At 43.7% G+C, this 17,224-nt stretch overlaps 1 protein-coding gene across 1 annotated transcript in view; it reads left to right on the top strand.

Moving 5' to 3' along the window:
* Window positions 1-12,102: 12,102 nt before the first annotated feature.
* The window catches only part of PHYHIPL (phytanoyl-CoA 2-hydroxylase interacting protein like), a 79,643-nt gene continuing 74,521 nt past the window's right edge, over window positions 12,103-17,224 (top strand). Inside the window, exons 1-2 of the mRNA XM_081913766.1 lie at window positions 12,103-12,218; window positions 12,789-12,870. The gene's annotated coding sequence lies outside the window, so the exon portion shown is untranslated. The remainder of the gene's footprint in view (window positions 12,219-12,788; window positions 12,871-17,224) is intronic.

Genomic DNA, 17,224 nt, shown 5'->3' with positions numbered 1-17,224 from the left:
CAAGAAGAGCTTGTATATCATGCGTAGGGCTACACAGAAGAAAGGTAAATATGTTTATGATTGACTTTTGTTGAAGACAAGGTTGCATCCCTGGGTTGGAGAAAAACTCGCATATTTGTTGATATGCTTTGACGTTATCCATGAATGGATGCCAGATTGCAAAAAGTCCATTGATTACCGTATTTTTTGCTCTATAAGACGCACCAGACCATAAGATGCACCTAGTTTTTGGAGGAGGAAAACAAGAAAAAAAATATTCTGAATCTCAGAAGCCAGAACAACAAGAGGGATCGCTACGCAGCAAAAGCAGCGATCCCTCTTGCTGTTCTGGCTTCTGGGATAGCTGTGCAGCCTGTATTCGCTCCATAAGATGCAAACACATTCCCCCTTACTTTTTAGGAGGGAAAAAGTGAGTCTTATAGAGCAAAAAATACGGTAATTTTTACCATTGGAAAGCTTTATGCTGAATGTATATTTTCCCACCGTAGCTATATTTGAGAACCCTTTATGCTAATAAACTGCAACTGTACAAAGGGTTTCTAGGTCTCTCATTTGTGGCATGTTTCTAGGGTGACTCTGGATGCTAAACAAACTATTATATATAAACTATTATATCTAGAAATGGGCTTTTCAGTAGAAAGCATTATCCACTCTAATACCAAAGCTGGCCATCTTTCTGTGGTCTTCACAACACTTGGGATTCTGTGATGTTCTATTTATTTAAAATTGTATTTTAATTTTTTGTCTTTTTATGGATCTCAAAATTACTAATAGCAAGGTAGACTAGATCAGAATTTATTGATTATTTCTAATATCCCCCACCATCAATGGCACGTTTGTTGAACCAGATATTGAAAATGGCTGGCTTTGGAATATAAACAATCAGTGCGACATCAACAATCAGTGCGACATCAACAATGGTGATGGCAAAGAATTTAATTCTACACCCTTCAAACACACACTTTCAAGGGAAGATCTCTACTTGTTTATTTTAAAGTGGGTTTTGTAAGATGACGGCCTGAGAAATGATTTTTAAATTATGGCTGTGAAACAGACAGAGGGCTTCTGTCGATCTGAGAATATCTAGTTTGCCAGCTGCAGTCAAAAGCTCTCTTGAGCTGGTGATTAGACAGCTGTGGCTGCAGTGGAATTCGACATCAGCTGAAGCTTAACAACAACATTAAAAAAAAAAACCAACCAAACCCTGAGGTTGTTTGTATTTTTCTCCCCAGAAGGATCTCAAAATGTCCTCCTGGATTTCCAGGAGAAAATGGCTTCCTGGTATTTAACACACACTTTATGTAGTGCTTAGGGGAGAAAATTAATACCAAATGGGGGAGAAAAGAGAGCTGTGAGGTGTAATTAATTCACAAAAGCGTTCCTCCTCTTTCCTGCATTTAAATAGGAAACACCATGTGGTGGGACTCTCTTGTATTTAATCCAGGCCAGCATAAGTTACAAGTGGCCTACGCAGCCAAAAGCCATACTCACCAGGCTAGTGCTTAGCATCCCATCCACCCCTTATAGGAAACAAAAAAGTGAGGTCACATCTGCACCATACATTTTAAAGCATTCTTATGCCACTTTAACAGCCATGGCTTCTTCCAAAGAATTCTGGGAGCTCTAATTTGTTAAGCATGCTGAGAGCTGTTTGCTCCTGCAGAGAGCTACAATTCCCAGCAACTGTAACAAACGACAGTTCCCAGGATTCTTTGCAGGAAGCCATGATTATGATAGAAAAGTGCTTGAAATGTACAGTGTGGATTTGACCTGAGTCTCTATATGTGGCGGAGAGGTGTGTTGTGCTCAATCACAATTTCTGAAGGCCAGACTTCAGTAGAAGTTCCTTAACCCAAGTCAGTTCTGACCTAGAAACCTTCTTAACCAGAAGCATTCTCAGTTAGCAGATCTGGGGTCAGCATTGGGGGACAGATAGATGTGTGCCCGGGCTTTTATTTTATTTTTTTGCCACAGTACCCACTGGTACAGACGATTGACGACGACTTCTTTGTCTTCTTCTTCCCATAGCGAGCATTTGTTCTGGCGCCCATGCCACGCTGGCACATTTATCAATACTGTATATGACTACCAGCAACCTGCAACACTTAACAGAGTACAAGTCAATACTTTTGTCAAAGGTCCTCAGCAAAAGAATAGAAGGGCTGCGCTTGTGAAAAATTCACATATTAGAGCATCTTTAAAACAAGTGATTTTGGAGAGCTTCAGTTAGAGGGATGGGGTGAGATGTTTATTTCATTGCTCAGCCCGCAAGTTATATAACTAGTTCTCCCTTCATACAATATCTTCTCTCTTTTTTCAGATTGTCGCAACTTGCTGAGCGCATTCTTTTTAACTCAGCAGCACTCCTGAACGGAAATGAATTGGGTCTGTTCTGAATGCCTTATGTAACCCATTTAGAGTACTTTGTTGTTTGTATCTTTGTCTGCATTTCTTGGACCGACTTATTTGAACGTCAAAGCATAAAAGGCCAGTTGGAAATCCTAGTTGACTTTAAAACGCCAGAGCCCAATTGGTATTCCAAAACAAGAAAGGCTGAATGAAGGCCACCATTGTCCAAAAGATTTCTGTAGACAGTTTTGTTCGTGTCTTCACGACAGAAGCGAGGTTTTAATATGCATGCGCTTGGCTAATTCAAAAGGAATGTGTGCGTGTTTTCTTAAATCAGGGTGCATTCTAATTCTATATCAGAAAAAAATTAGGGAGAAGAATTTTCCAAACGTATTTTTCATATGAGAGAGAAACTGGGGAAACTACCCTTTCATCTGAAAGCTGCTGTACAATTTAGAGATTTGTGCTGACCTGAAAAGACAGAGCTTCCAAGTTTCTTTTGGAAGCCTTTGTATTCAGTACAGTTTTCCAGTGTAATTTAGTGTTTTGTTATCTCCAAAATCGGCAAACATTTTATTAATAAACAAGTCATTAATAAGCACATATCTCACCCTTCAAATCTTCCACTCCAAAGTAACTTAACATACATTGTACGCACCAAGAATGCATAGCCTATAGCTGGCAATTGCTACAGGTCCATAACAGCTGATCTCACTTTCTGACAACCCCTTTCCCTCTCTCTCATCCTCTTTCTCTCTTCCTGGCAGACTACTGGGCAAGGGACAGTTCACTCTTGCCAGAGATCTGACCAGATTGCTTGGAGGGGTCTTCTGAAATTAGGGCCAGATGTGGCCCTCACCCTGAGGCCACAATTGCCCACCCCTCATACGCATAATACCTGCCATCACAGAAATTGAAAGTGTGCCTTGTTTAGCCATCCATGCCATGATGATAAAGGAGGAGCTGTCCTCTGTGTGGCAGGTTGCTGTACAGATTGAACTTGAGTTGTGTGGCCTAGAGCCATTGCTATTGTGGAGAGTGTGCGCTACCAAATCTGCAAAGGCTGAGGCCTCCAGGGAGTGTTCTGGTTTCTTAATATGAGGAGAGTGGTTCTGCAGGTCATTTAGAGTGAGAAAAGGTCAGGGCACCCTTGAAGCAGTCCTGAGCAATGCAGCTGGAGGAAAAGAAGGCCAGGAAGCAAGCCTTATGCATGTTCTGCATTAGGGTTCTACAGCTCTGCTCTTTGAATCTGTAAAGGGAAAGGCACATCAGTCCCTATGGAAGCAAAGCAAAAGAGTTTTACAATATGGAAACATCAACTCTCAATGATGCAAGGATTGTTAACCTACTGTTGGAATGAGGGTAGGAAAATCCTTCTTCGGATATTTAAACTTGAAACTTTACCGCTGCTGCTGAAATTGTATCTTAAGAGAAATTTTAAGGGAATGTAGGAATTTACTCTTGGGCAAGAGGGGAGCCGAAAGAGTGTCAATAAGTCTAGCAGGATGTGGCAAAGGGTCAAAGCTATATATACATTTTAGATTGGCAAGTGATTGGTATATTCGGGCTGGACAAAGAAATAAAATTGGCTCAGTACTAGCAATGGGAGGCCCTCCCTTTCCACAGCCAAATCACAATTAATCCTTTTAAAAATGGATTAATTAAGAGGACCGCCACTGAGTGTCCTGCATTAATCCTTTAAAAAAACAATAAAATAAAATAATTAATCTAAGACATCCTCTCAATTAATCTGTTTTTAAAGGATTACTTGCAAAGCCAAGCATTTAAGGCCTTTGTGCTTCTGATTTGTGCGGGTGTCACTGTGGTCTAAACCACTGAGCCTCTTGGGTTTGCTGATTGGAAGGTTGGCGGTTCGAATCCCTGTGATGAGGTGAGTTCCCATTGCTCTGTCCTAGCTTCTGCCAACCTACCCGTTCAAAAGCATGCCAGTACAAGTAGATAAATAGGTACCGCTATGGTGGGAAGGTAAATGGTATTTTCATGCGCTCTGGTTTCCATCACGGCGTTCCGTTGCGCCATAAGCGGTTTAGTCATGCTGGCCACATGACCCAGAAAGCTGTCTGTGAACAAATGCAGGCTCCCTTGGCCTAAAGCAGCCTTTCTCAACCTGTGGGTCCCCAGATGGTGTTGAACTTCAACTCCCATCACCCCTAGCTAGCAAGGCCAGAGCCCAGGGATGATGGGAGTTGTAGTCCAACAACATTAAGGGACCCACAGGTTGAGAACCGCTGTGCCACCCCCTTTGACTGGACTTAAGTATCCAGTGGTCCTTTACCTTTTTTTTCCTGCTGATGTCATTGGAGTGCAACCAGTCCCACAAAGCTCCTTACGTCCCCGTCGCATGCTCATGCTACTCATCAAAGGTGGAGAAAGTCCTATCCAGGTTGGAGAGGCCTCAGACAGGTTCATTATAGGATATTCTGTTGCCTGAAGCGAAGGATAAGATGACACATAGGCAGAACTTGCACATTTCATCTGTAGAAGCTGATAGGACTGGTCAGTTGAATCTTACTTCAGTACTGACAACGGTGTAGCATCCTCCACCACAGCTGAGAGCAGCAGGAACTTCCATTGCCCTGCAACATCTGCTGTCTAAGGTGGTTGCTTTTCTCTGTCAGAAGGTAGATCTGGCCCTGGCCTCAGACTTTAAGAACACCATGATACTGCCACATATATGGTGTCTAATGGAAGTTATAATCCCTTCCCTCTGTTGTCTCTTGGTCCCACCATACTTAGCACACCATACCTGCAGCAGCATCCAAGGCCACCTCATCTCAATGAGTCGTTCTCTGCTGCCTTCCTCCAAACTCTAGTAAGTAATAAGGAATGGACATTGGCCAGGGCTGATTCTGCCCAGGCCAGGAAACCACCTTGGACCTGTCACTCTCTCCCCATTGGCCTCATTTTTCAGAAGACTCAAAAAATGGACTGAAAAGAGGAGACTCCCATAACTCAAGCACCACTGGTTCTTGGAAGAGCTTTCAATGGACTACTTATTTTAAAGTAGCCATTGTTGAAGTATGCTCTATTTTAAACATTGCTTTTTTGTTATAGGGACCTATGCCTTCAATAACAACACAACAGGCAGAAATTTAACAAATGCAGCTTTCCCCAGGGTGCCATTGCAGTTATAGGTTTTGCCTGTATCTGTTGATTGTTGGCATTTAATACTGACGAGCTAAAGCTTGCTGGATTACACTGATGGCAAAAATAAAAAACAAAAGCTGCTTCTGACTAGAAGCTCTGCTTCCCAAATGGCGGAGGGACCCTTTCATTGCATGACTGGTCTAGCGTGGTCTAAACATTTACATTTCTTTGTTTCATTGTGTAACTGTCTCCTTTTCCATTTAGCCGTTCCCTATCCCTAAGAAATACTGTCCTTGATTCATTATAATCTGAGACAAAGAAGTGGGGACTAAGACTGACTGATCAGTTCTGTGGACACAGGGGAGGGCTTCAACTCTACAGAGACAATAATGCTTTTTAAAATTATTCTTATGAACTCCAAAGGACTCCAAGGTTATTGCCAGGGTCTCTTAGGAAATGAAAGACCTAGCTTGTTTGCAGCTCAGAATAACTGGACTTGGTTCTGACATCCAATCTTTCATGCCAGTTTGAAGAGTAGCAGAGTTTACATTACCAGGAGGGCTTGTGTGTGCCTCCACCCGCTCCTCACCATATTGCTACTGAATCAGGTCATTGCTGCAATCATGCCAAGAGTTGTGAGGAAGCATTTGATGTTCAGGCTGTTGATGTGCCAAGTCTCTGTCCTTGGTTAACCTTGCTATGGTTTCCATAACTCATTTCCTACGCTGCATAAGAATTTGGGGAGGGTGCTTTCTCCCGGATGAAAAGTCACAAGTTCTTGAAACTCAGTCCATTACTTTCTGCTTCCTCTCCTCTTTCTGATAATACCTCTGCTGGCCAATGAATCAGTTTGAGAGGAGGAGGAGGACAGTCAGACTACCAAACATGGAAGACAATATGGAGAAGCACCTGGTTTATAGAGGTTCTCAAGCACGCATGCAGCACTCCAACTAGGAAGTATGCATGGAATTTGAAAGGAACTACTAGAAGTAGTTCTGCAGACCTGTGCATGAGTGATTGTTCAAACCTAACGAAAGATGACTTCAAGGCACAAGGCTTTGATGTATGTATTTGCTCTTCACTTGGTAATAGGTCCCCTTGAAGCAATTTAGCTGCCGCTTCTGGGGCTGCAAACACTACTGTGGCATCATCAATCTGCTTAGAGGAGACGGTAGAGCTGGCTGGAAGAGTGCTTGGCCCATGGACTTTGGGATGAAAGACTATGTACTACTCTCCGGGAGTCCCTTCTAAATAACAGCTAGTGACTGGGTCATGATAGAGCAACATCAATCCCTATTTCCTGGAAAAAGAAAGAGAGAAATGCTTTTATACAAACCTGAAAGGAAGAGGAAATTGTAGGGGAGTGGTAGATGGAGGGGAGTAACATCACTTCTGGAGGCTTTTCTCCAAACCTTTGTTCTAAAAAATATATATTATTGCATCGTATACCATTCTCCTTCTAGAAACAGTAAGGGATGGCAGACCATATTTTGGCATTCCCTAGCTTACTCTGCCTCTTACAGCCTGGCAAAGAGCCTTTGCACCCCATCTTTCCATGCCAACTGCAATGAGTCATGTAGAGGCCAGTGCTGCTAATTCATTTTGCATTGTTGTTGCTGCTGTATGTTTGTATTCTTTATTATTTTAAATGTTGTGCACCACTTTGGGGGACTTCAGGTCCCAAAATATATAAAACCCAACCTGTCCTTGCTTGCTTGCTTGCCTGCCTCACTTTGATTCCCATAGGCATTTTTAAACCCAAGTAGGCCAGATGTCGTTAACTTGCTGAGCATGTATGAGCAAACAATCATTACCTTGTGCAAACTGGATGCGTTCAAAATCCACAGAACGTTTGCGCTTCCTTTCCTGTGTGCTTTTCCGGCGGCAGCAGTTGGCTTGGAGGTGTGGCTCCGTGGCGGGACTCGGCCCGTCTTAAGTGTTGCTTCTCTTAACTCGGGGAATGAATGCTAATGGGCTTGTCGTTATAATTAACATCAGCATTATGCCGGCTGCAGGGGTTGAAGCCAAGATTCGGCTTGAGCGGTTTTCCAACTCAGCTCAAGGTTAGAGAGCTGTAGGCTTTTCCAGAGGAGCAAGGGCATCGGCACCTGGAAGGCATGAGGGACCTCTGCATCCCCCATGGAGGTTGGGCCACATCTTCAACACAAAATCCAAGCTTTGCAGCCTGAATGTGGAGACACCAAAGAGATTTGGAGAAGGGACATAGCTTAGGGATAGAGCATCTGCACTGCTTGTAGAAGGTCTAGGTTCACTCTCTGGCATTTCCAGGCAGGGCTGAGAAAAAACCTCCTTTGAAAACCTGCAGGCCAGTCAGTGTAGGCATTTCTGGTCTGGATGGATCAGTGGTTTACCTCATTGGAGGGCAGCTTCTTCAGTAGTCCTTACCAGAGGATGTGGTGATGGTCTCAAATTCAGGAGACCTTTAAGCAGGGGTGGGAAGCCTGTAGCCCAGCGGTTCTCAACCTGTGGGTCCCCAGATGTTGTTGGACTACAACTCCCATCATCCCTGACCACTGGTCATGCTGGCTAGGAATGATGGGAGTTGTAGTCCAACAACATCTGGGGACCCACAGGTTGAGAAACACTGCTGTAGCCCTTCAGGTTCCTTGGCTTTTATCATCCTAGATGATTGGCCACACTTGATGGGCCTGGTAGAACGACTGGAGGGCCACTGGTTACTAACTTATAGCTCTACCAATTACTATTGGGCCATGATAGTTCAATGGGACTTCCAAGTTTGGAGGCAGTAAAGCTCAGTGTCTCGTATGCTTGGGACAGGTGAAGGGATGGTTGTCATCTTCATACTCTGCCTTTGTGCCTCCGCAAACATCCACCCAGCTGTTGATTGAGAAACAGAATATGAGACTAGATGGAACCTCTGGTCTGAACCAGGAAGCCAGTTATTTCTTTGCCTAGTCTGCTAAACATGGTTGTGAAGGTCGCATTGGACAAATTCCATGTTTGCCTCCCCGAGCTCCTTGGGAGTGTCATGTACTGGCTGGGCAGTGGGGAGGAGGAAGAGGATCCCAGCGAGGAGCGCAGCCATGACTGGGACACTGGGGCAAGCTGGAGATGGAGAAGAAGAGGTTGGTTTAGAAAATAGTCATAGAGCAATGGAGAAGGGTCAGTGCAAAGGAACCAGAGATGCAGGGTCCATCACCAGAGCCAGAGGGCCTCCTGTCTCCTCAAACACGACAGGCTGTGAGGCGTAAGAAGCAGTGGGTGGGGTGCTCCAGGAGGCTGAGGCAGGCAGGGCCCACAGCCCAGCCCTCTAGCTGGCCAGGTGGAACTCGCTAGCTCTGGGAGGAGGGTTGTGATTCCTCAGCTGAAGTAGGCTTGGAACAGGTGAGGGTCACATGCCTCGTCAAGCCCAGATGCTGCAATCAGCATGCAAGGCACAAAAGGGAGGCAGAGCTAAGGAGTTTGGTCTGGCTCAACTTCTGTGTTGGTTGGACTCAGGAGCTTGTCAGGACTGTGCTTGTGCAGGATTGACCTCCAAGTGCCCCAACTTCTGCAGAGGCAGAGACCTGACTGGACTTTGGACTTTTTAGCCTGCCGGAGTACTCATTACCATCTACTGTGGGATTGTGTACACCAGCAGGACTTGCACCCATGGTTCAGGACAGGGAGCAGAGTAGGATGCCAATACCCCAATTTGGATATTGCTTATTTTGAAAATATATGGAGTTGTCTCAGACCAAGTCAGACCATTGGTCAGTTTAGCATAGCATTTTCCACTAAAGTGATTGGTAGCAGCTTACCAGGCTTTTGGACAGAAGATTTCCCAATTGTACCTGAAGATTGAGCTTGGTGATGTCTACACTGACTGGCAGTTCCTCTCCAGGGCTTCAGGTAGGAAACTTTCCCCAATGCTGCTGGAGATGTCAGGGGTTGAACCTAGGACCGGGGGCGGATCTACTGTGAAACTAATGAAGCTTAAGTTTCAGGGGCCTTAATCCTGCAAGGGCCCCAAAATCACATTTAGTCCAATTGCTTTTTTTAAAAAATGGGTCTAGTAGACACAATTTGAGTTGCATGACTCAAATTGATTTTTTTGTGGTGCTGTGGGTTAAACTGCAGAGCCTAGGACTTTCTGATCAGAAGTTCAGCGGTTCGAATCCCCGCGACGGGGTGAGCTCCTGTTACTCTGTCCCTGCTCCTGCCAACCTAGCAGTTCCAAAGCACGTCAAAGTGCAAGTAGATAAATAGGTACCGCTCCAGTGGGAAGGTAAACGGTGTTTCCGTGCGCTGCTCTAGTTCACCAGAAGCGGCTTAGTCATGCTGGCCACATGACCCGGAAGCTGTATGCCGGCTCCCTCAGCCAGTAAAGCAAGATGAGCGCCGCAACCCCAGAGTCGGCCATGACTGAACCTAATGGTCAGGGGTCCCTTTACCTTTACCTATATTTCAAAAGTAGCATAGGTGTTGTAAAGGTTGTTGTAAACAACCCCATTGAAGAAAATAACAGTGGTTACCCAGACTTCATTGCTGGTTGCGAAGGGGCCCTCATAACAGTTGGAGCTTCAGGGTCCCCAAAATGTAGGTCTGCCACTGCCTGGGACCTTTAGCGCGCAAAGTGTGTGCTCTGCCACTGAGCCAGCTGGCGCCTGCGTTGTCCCAGTCCACACCTTGGCTTCTGTTTCTTGGGATCATGTTGTGATGTGACATAACCTTGGGACGTGGCTATTTCTATTCTTGATTATAATATGTTCTGAAGTTCTTAACTCTGTGACAGGGTGGTGGTGTTTACAGATCTCGGTGAGAGTAGTGAAAGTCACCACCAAACATAATGGAGTGCAGGAATGAGATGCAGCTAAGGTGACTTGTTTGTGCCATACAGCAAAGCTGTGAATATTTCAGACGTTTGAAATTTGATGGAGCATGTTGCCTGTCAGGGGGCGATGGCTTGTCCTTCGCCACTATTGTGGTTTTTGCTGTTACTTTTTGTTATAGTTGTGCATGCTGCTTATCACTGAAAAGCAGGATTGGAGCCTACAGAATACACATTCTAATTTGAACAAAATTCTGTCCCTGTGTGTGTGTTTTAAGAAGAAAAACAAAATCCTTTAGTCGTGTTAATTTAAAAAAACCCACAACAGCAACCCCATGTGTCTGTCTTTCAGCCTTTGGCAAATGACTGTTGAAGGTAGGCTCATCAAGAGGGAATCCTTTTGCAAGTCAAGGAGATCTCTCTCTCCAAGTGAAAGCACTAGTAGCAATACAGCAGCAACTAACGTTATTTTCATAGGTGGCTTCCAGAAACACAAATCAAGCCTGGGACTCAAATTCAGCCACTTGGTAGCCATAGAAGCTGATTGAATAGGTAACCTGAAATATGTAGGATATGTAGAATATGTAAGATATGTAGAACCTGGAGCAATTTGTAAAATTGTAAGAGTACCTCTGGCCATGGGCAGAGTGTCTTTATCTTATCACTGACCACACCTTGCCCCACCTCCTTGTAAGCACCAGTGATGCGACTGACCAGAGCATAGGTGACCATCTTCTGCTGTTGTTGCATCTTCTACTGTGTTCTGAAATCAGCGCTGGCCGTTTTAGAAATTAAGATTGCAATCCTGTGTGCATTTACCAGGGAATAATTCCCATTCAACTCATTGGAGCTTAACTTTTGAGTAGACAAATACAGAACTGCCCTGCAGATGCTAAGTTTAACTCTTAGCATTTCTGTCTAAGGGATCTAAGATTGCAAGTCTCGGAAAGAACTCTTATTTCTGATCTGGCATTACTGGGCTGCATGGATGCTGGTTAGACTTGGGATACAATTGTGTAAAGCTTCAGTGTATTATACCGGTGGATCTCTATGGCAATCTGAGAGTTGCAAAATAAAACAAGTAGGTCAGACAGACAACACTCTCTCCGTTGGACAGGGAAAGTCTGAGAATTTCGTCCAGAAAGAGAAAGTCTATTGGACAAGCCAGTGTTTATTCTCATGCAGTTCAATGTGTGCAGTGGCACAGAGAGTCAGCTGAATATGTGTGCCAAAGAACCATAACAAAGGCCCTTTAATCTTTATAATATTAATGAAGACAGCATCATAGCTGGAAGAGGATGCAAAATAGGGGTTACAGCCTAAAGATGTTCAGTTGCATTACCAGGGACTGGGCATGAGAACATACACTGAGGACGTGAACAGGAGGAAGAGCAGGTAGAATGAGGTATTTAAGTTATTAATCCTATATGCAAATAGAAATATGCCAATAGAAGTGGGGGACTACTTTGAAGGTTGGGAAAACCTATGGAAGGGCCATACTGCGCACTCCTCCCCTCATAATGATCGGCATTTTTACTATGTAGATTGGGTAGGCCATTTAACATACGAAGTATATATAGTTTTAATTGTCAATTTTTCTTGCCACGTTCTGAACCAAAAGGTGGGTTAAAAATCTTTTAGTCAATATACAAGAGCTAGACTGAATTGACCTTTGGTTTCATGGCGATTACTTCAGCTGTCCTAAAAGTGTCTTCTCTCTGGCATGGCCTGACTTTGGATTGGTTTATCACTGGTGACTCCCCATGATGAGAGCCAACCAGGGTTTTTTTTCTCTCATCTCTGCTCCACCCATGGTTCCCCCCCCCCTCCCGCCCGGAGGGAGGAAAGTGGGCTACAGAGAACTCAGCCAGCTAGGATGACACAGAGCTCTGGGGAAAGGCATCGCCACCGGGAGCAAGGAAGAGCGGTTGCTTAAGCAGGGGCCAAACAACTGCAGATAAGCCAATGTGTAAGTTCCTGTGGCCTGGGGGGGGCAAGGAATGAGTGTCAGGAAAATGAGAAGAACTGAGGGATTCCTAGCAAAAGGGCAGCCATGATGATGGAGATCCAAGATTGAAGCCAGTGGCAATTTCTTTGGTAGCTTTTTCCTATGCGTGCTTATTTTATAAGTAAATCCCACAGTGTTTGCTTGGGACTTTTCACTGCAAGTAAATAAGCATAGTATGCTTATTAGATACAAAGAGATGGGGAAATTAAAGAGATGGGGAAATTAAAAGTGGCAAAAGAAATGTGGCAACAGGACCACGGTTGTCGTCGTCGTGACATTCATGCCTTTTGATTATATAATTATGTTCTCAAAATTGTACTGCTGGAAACTGCTTGCATCCCGCCCGCCCCCTGTTGTTTGTAACGCAATGTGATTGTGAATATTCGGTTAAGTAAACAATACTAAATTTATTTGAAATGGACAATTGCAGTCATTTGGACCTGTCTTCCAGATCAGAGTCTGACTCATTACTCTAAAACTGCACCTTTAAAAGAACATGAACACATCAAGAGTGTCTTCTTTTTTCTACAGGAGGGATATTCTCTGAATCTCAGTTCATCACCTTCTCCAGCTGCTCTAGGAGATAGGGAGAGAACTTGCTTCAATGGAATAAGTAAGTTTGACAAACGCAAACTGTCTCTTGGTTTGGGGGGGTTGTGTGGGGGGAGTGGAATTATTTGTGTTATGAAGAAATGTATAGTGGCCTCTTTATTGCAATGTTCACATTATTCTCAAGGTCTTATTCTTGCTTCCTTCCACCACTGCCACTTCTATATACCACCTCTGACTGCAGGTGGAGATTTATGTCATTCAAGAGTAGAATGTTACGGAGATGGATTTTGGCCTGGTCTCCACCACGAAATACTAGTTTTCTATGTGCAAAGATACTTTTTAAAAAAAAAATATGGAGGAGCTGTGTGATCTTCTGCCCGCCCCCAGCACTCTGAATTCATGCAGCCTGGTGGAATGATCACTTGATGCATTACACAGCATTTTTATTATTTCTTAATTTTAAATCGCAGTGCAATCCTCTGCAGTCTACTCAGACCTGTCCCCTCTGAGTTCAATGGGACTTTCTCCCTGGTAAGCGTGCTTACGATTACAGGCTTAGTCAATGTGTGACTGAGATGGTTTTGGAATGAAGGAACGCCCGGGCTCATAGCACATGCTCTTAGCCACTACACTGCACCAGCTCTGAGAAATTATATTATTAGACTCAAGCATTTCAAGGAGCTTTTATTTCTTTTCAGACAAGTCCTGGGTGGCCACTGATGTGTTGCAACATGAAAAACGGGCTAGCACTTACGCAGTAATTGTAATATGGAACATTTTGCAGTATTTAGTTATATTATTAACTCGAGGACCTTTCATTTTCTGCGTGTGAAATTCAAGTGTCTGAAGAATTAATTTCCAGCCACTAATGTGGGTCAGCTTTTGTACATTTAAATTACTTTGCATTTAGTTCTCCATAGGGTTTTTTATTATTATACTCCAGCGCTACTTTTTAAACTTTTTTATTATTATTGGTGACCTCTAGTGACTTGACTAATAGTTGTTGCAGGGCATGGATAACAGTGTAATCAGCAATATGACAGGCTATGGGCAGCTTGATCTACAGCCGACGGTCAGAGCATTGAGTCTGGAGCCAATTTCCCTTGAAATAAATTAGGGCTAAGTGGGCTTTAATCCAAGCATCCTGGTCGAACAGGACTATGGACCACAGACATAGTTCTTGAACATAGATTGCGTACCAGAAATGGGAGCCTGGATTCCTTAGGGGTATGTTCTAAGGTATGGCATGTGGTAATTTAACCATGTTGGATTCAGTTCCTGCTAACTCAGTGGAGCAAGGCCTAGGGAGAGAGACCAGTTTTCAGCCATTAATGGTGGCAGGCAATAAGCAAAGGGCAAGCCTGCTCTGGAAGCTTTTTATAGGGATTCTGGCTTTGTCACATGACTTGATGTAGCCTATTGCTGCTCAAGAGACTCTTGCGCTGTCTTGAATGAATGATGGCAACCTCTAGGTTCAGAGACGGTGTGCTGCTGTGGTACCAGATGCCAGGAACAACAACAGTAGAGGGCTGTTGCCTTCATGTCTTGCTTGTGAGTTTCCCATAGGAACATTGGTCTAATCCAGCATGGCTCGTCTTTGTTATTATGACAGGTTATCCCAGCTTTCTTCAACCTGGTGCCCCACTCCCATCAACCACCATGGCTGTCGATTGGGATAATGGGAACTGGAGGGCAAACCTTCTGAATGGCACCACATTGCAGGAGGCTGTGTTACCCTTTGTCTAAGAGGTTGGTGTTAGCTTGACAGGTTCTCTACCTTGCATCCCTTAGGCACAGGCTCAGATGGAGGACTGAGTCATGCCACCAGATTCCTTGCAACTTACAAGACTAAAGATACCAGAATATTTTATCCCCCACTTTGATAACAATGCCTCCTTGTAGTGTGCTGTAATCTTTGTTCTAAACCTGGTTTGAGAATTTGTCTTCTGCAGATGCTGTATATTTTTTAAAATCATTTATACCAGTGGAACGATAATTTGATGAACACAAATAGATATATTATAATTACTGAATATGCACTGGAGTAATGCACAAGACCCAAGTCATTAAATTTTCATTACAAATGTATAAATTGGGGAGACGATCAGATTTGTTTCTAGAAATGTAATGGTTGCCAGGTCACAGACGAGCAGAGGGATGCATAAAGGTGGAGATGAGCTTAAAAGCTTGTGTGTGGGATCTGAGATGAAGAAAAATGAGGGAGGGAGAAGAGTGTAAGAAAAGGTAGCACTATGTTGTAGTAATGAATACTTTCATATAAAGAATTGGCTTATTCTAGTGATTAACAGATTCATTATGTGGTGCTAAATATCGAGCTCCTCCAGACAACCTATTTATTGAGCATTGAGCCTGATGTGCTTGTACAAAGTTTATCTGCAGGTTAGATTATATCCAGTCTTCATTGTGTATTTGTTGTGCTTTGTTTATGGAGAGGTTATATGGCAATGGGTATTCATCTTGATTTGCTTTGGAGATGTTTATATGTCATCCCAAACAAAGGTCCGTATAGTTAAAGCTATGGTTTTCCCAGTAGTGATGTATGGAAGTGAGAGCTGGACCATAAAGAAAGCTGATCGCCGAAGAATTGATACTTTTGAATTATGGTGCTGGAGGAGACTCTTGAGAGTCCCATGGACTGCAAGAAGATCAAACCTATCCATCCTTAAGGAAATCAGCCCTGAGTGCTCACTGGAAGGACAGATCCTGAAGCTGAGGCTCCAATACTTTGGCCACCTCATGAGAAGAGAAGACTCCCTGGAAAAGACCCTGATGTTGGGAAAGATGGAGGGCACAAGGAGAAGGAGACGACAGAGGACGAGATGGCTGGATAGTATTCTCGAAGCTACCAGCATGAGTTTGACCAAGCTGCGGGAGGCAGTGGAAGACAGGAGTGCCTGGCGTGCTCTGGTCCATGGGGTCACGAAGAGTCGGACACGACTAAACAACAACAACATATGTCATCCCATTAATCATTCATTCATTCCACACTTTTCCATGCATTTCCTGGTCACTTTCCAAGCTGCAAAAGGCCAGTTTCTTTTTTTAAAGTGGATTTTGTTTGCACTGCGGTGAAAGAGTACTTTAAATCCACTTTAATTGCACAAAGTTCCTGTTATGTGCTTGAAACCCGCCTGCAAAATACTGACAGTCTGGAGTATCTCAGTTTTATTTTGTTTAAACCCTAGTCCTCATGGATTCTGGAGAACATTTTGAAGATGGTACCACTTAGGTTGAGAGCCAGTATACCCTTGAATGCCGCTTGTAGTGGAGAACTGTTGTCTTCATTTCTTGGTTGTGGGCTTCCTGATGATGTTGTTATCTGGTTGGCTACTGCTTAGAGTGGGGTGCTAGACAGATGGGGCCTTATTCTGATCCTCCAAGTTTCTTCTGGTGCTCTCATCATCTTTGCTCATGGCTGCTGATAATTCTCTGCAGATACAGCCCTAATGATCATTAAAACTTTCATTCAGCATTTCTTGATTTATCATTCTTGCTCTGTGCTAGAAAGCATCTTGAGACCAAGATGTAAAATTAATTACAGGCTTGGCAGGCAAAGTGAGGACATTTGCTTCTAATAAGGGAAACAATTTACTGGGAATCTCACCTGTGTAAGCCACTTCAATTTGAACAGGAGTTGCATCAGAGTACAGCTGTAGATCTCTGGTTCGTTTCAATTAAGCTTGTTCAGAGGAATCTGATAAATTGCGCCCAACTCTCTCTTTTCTATGTGTTAACGTTTTAAGATTAGCTAATTGAACCTCAGTACATTTGAAACTGCTGTGTGACTATGGTAACTCATTGCTTAGTTTAATTAAACGCTACACAGAGACACGCACGTACTTGTACATGATTTTGTGTGAATTTTTCTTCCCCAGCTCATAAATTATTTCTCATACAAACGATGACAAATTTGGGTAGGACTTCAGACTCTGATGCCAGTAGAAATACATAGGCTTGCATTGGGAACTTTGGCTTTATGTCGGGTTGATCGCCCAGTAATATTGCAGTCTGGCTGAGCATTCGAAATAAGCTTGAGAATACGCACCATAAATTCCAAGTGTGAATAAATAAATCATATTTGCAATGTGTGTAATCTTCAGAACTTTCTAGCTTAGATACTCTTCAGCTTACATCCAGCTTCTCCTTGTGTAGCTCTGGGTAGCATTCATGGAATTCCCCATAGTCTCTGATACAGGCATTGACCACACTTGCTTCATATAGAACTTCACAATGCTGAAACAGAATGTCCTGTAGCAAATGTTCTTGCCTCTCCCTCATAATACAGTGGTACCTCAGGTTACATACGCTTCAGGTTACAGACTCCGCTAACCCAGAAATAGTGCTTCAGGTTAAGAACTTTGCTTCAGGATGAGAACAGAAATTGTGCTCCGGCG

The sequence above is a fragment of the Podarcis melisellensis genome (genome assembly GCF_964234715.1).
Source record: "Podarcis melisellensis genome assembly, chromosome: 5".
NCBI classification, from domain to species: Eukaryota; Metazoa; Chordata; class Lepidosauria; order Squamata; family Lacertidae; genus Podarcis; species Podarcis melisellensis.
This window is presented reverse-complemented; position numbering and strand designations above follow the sequence as displayed.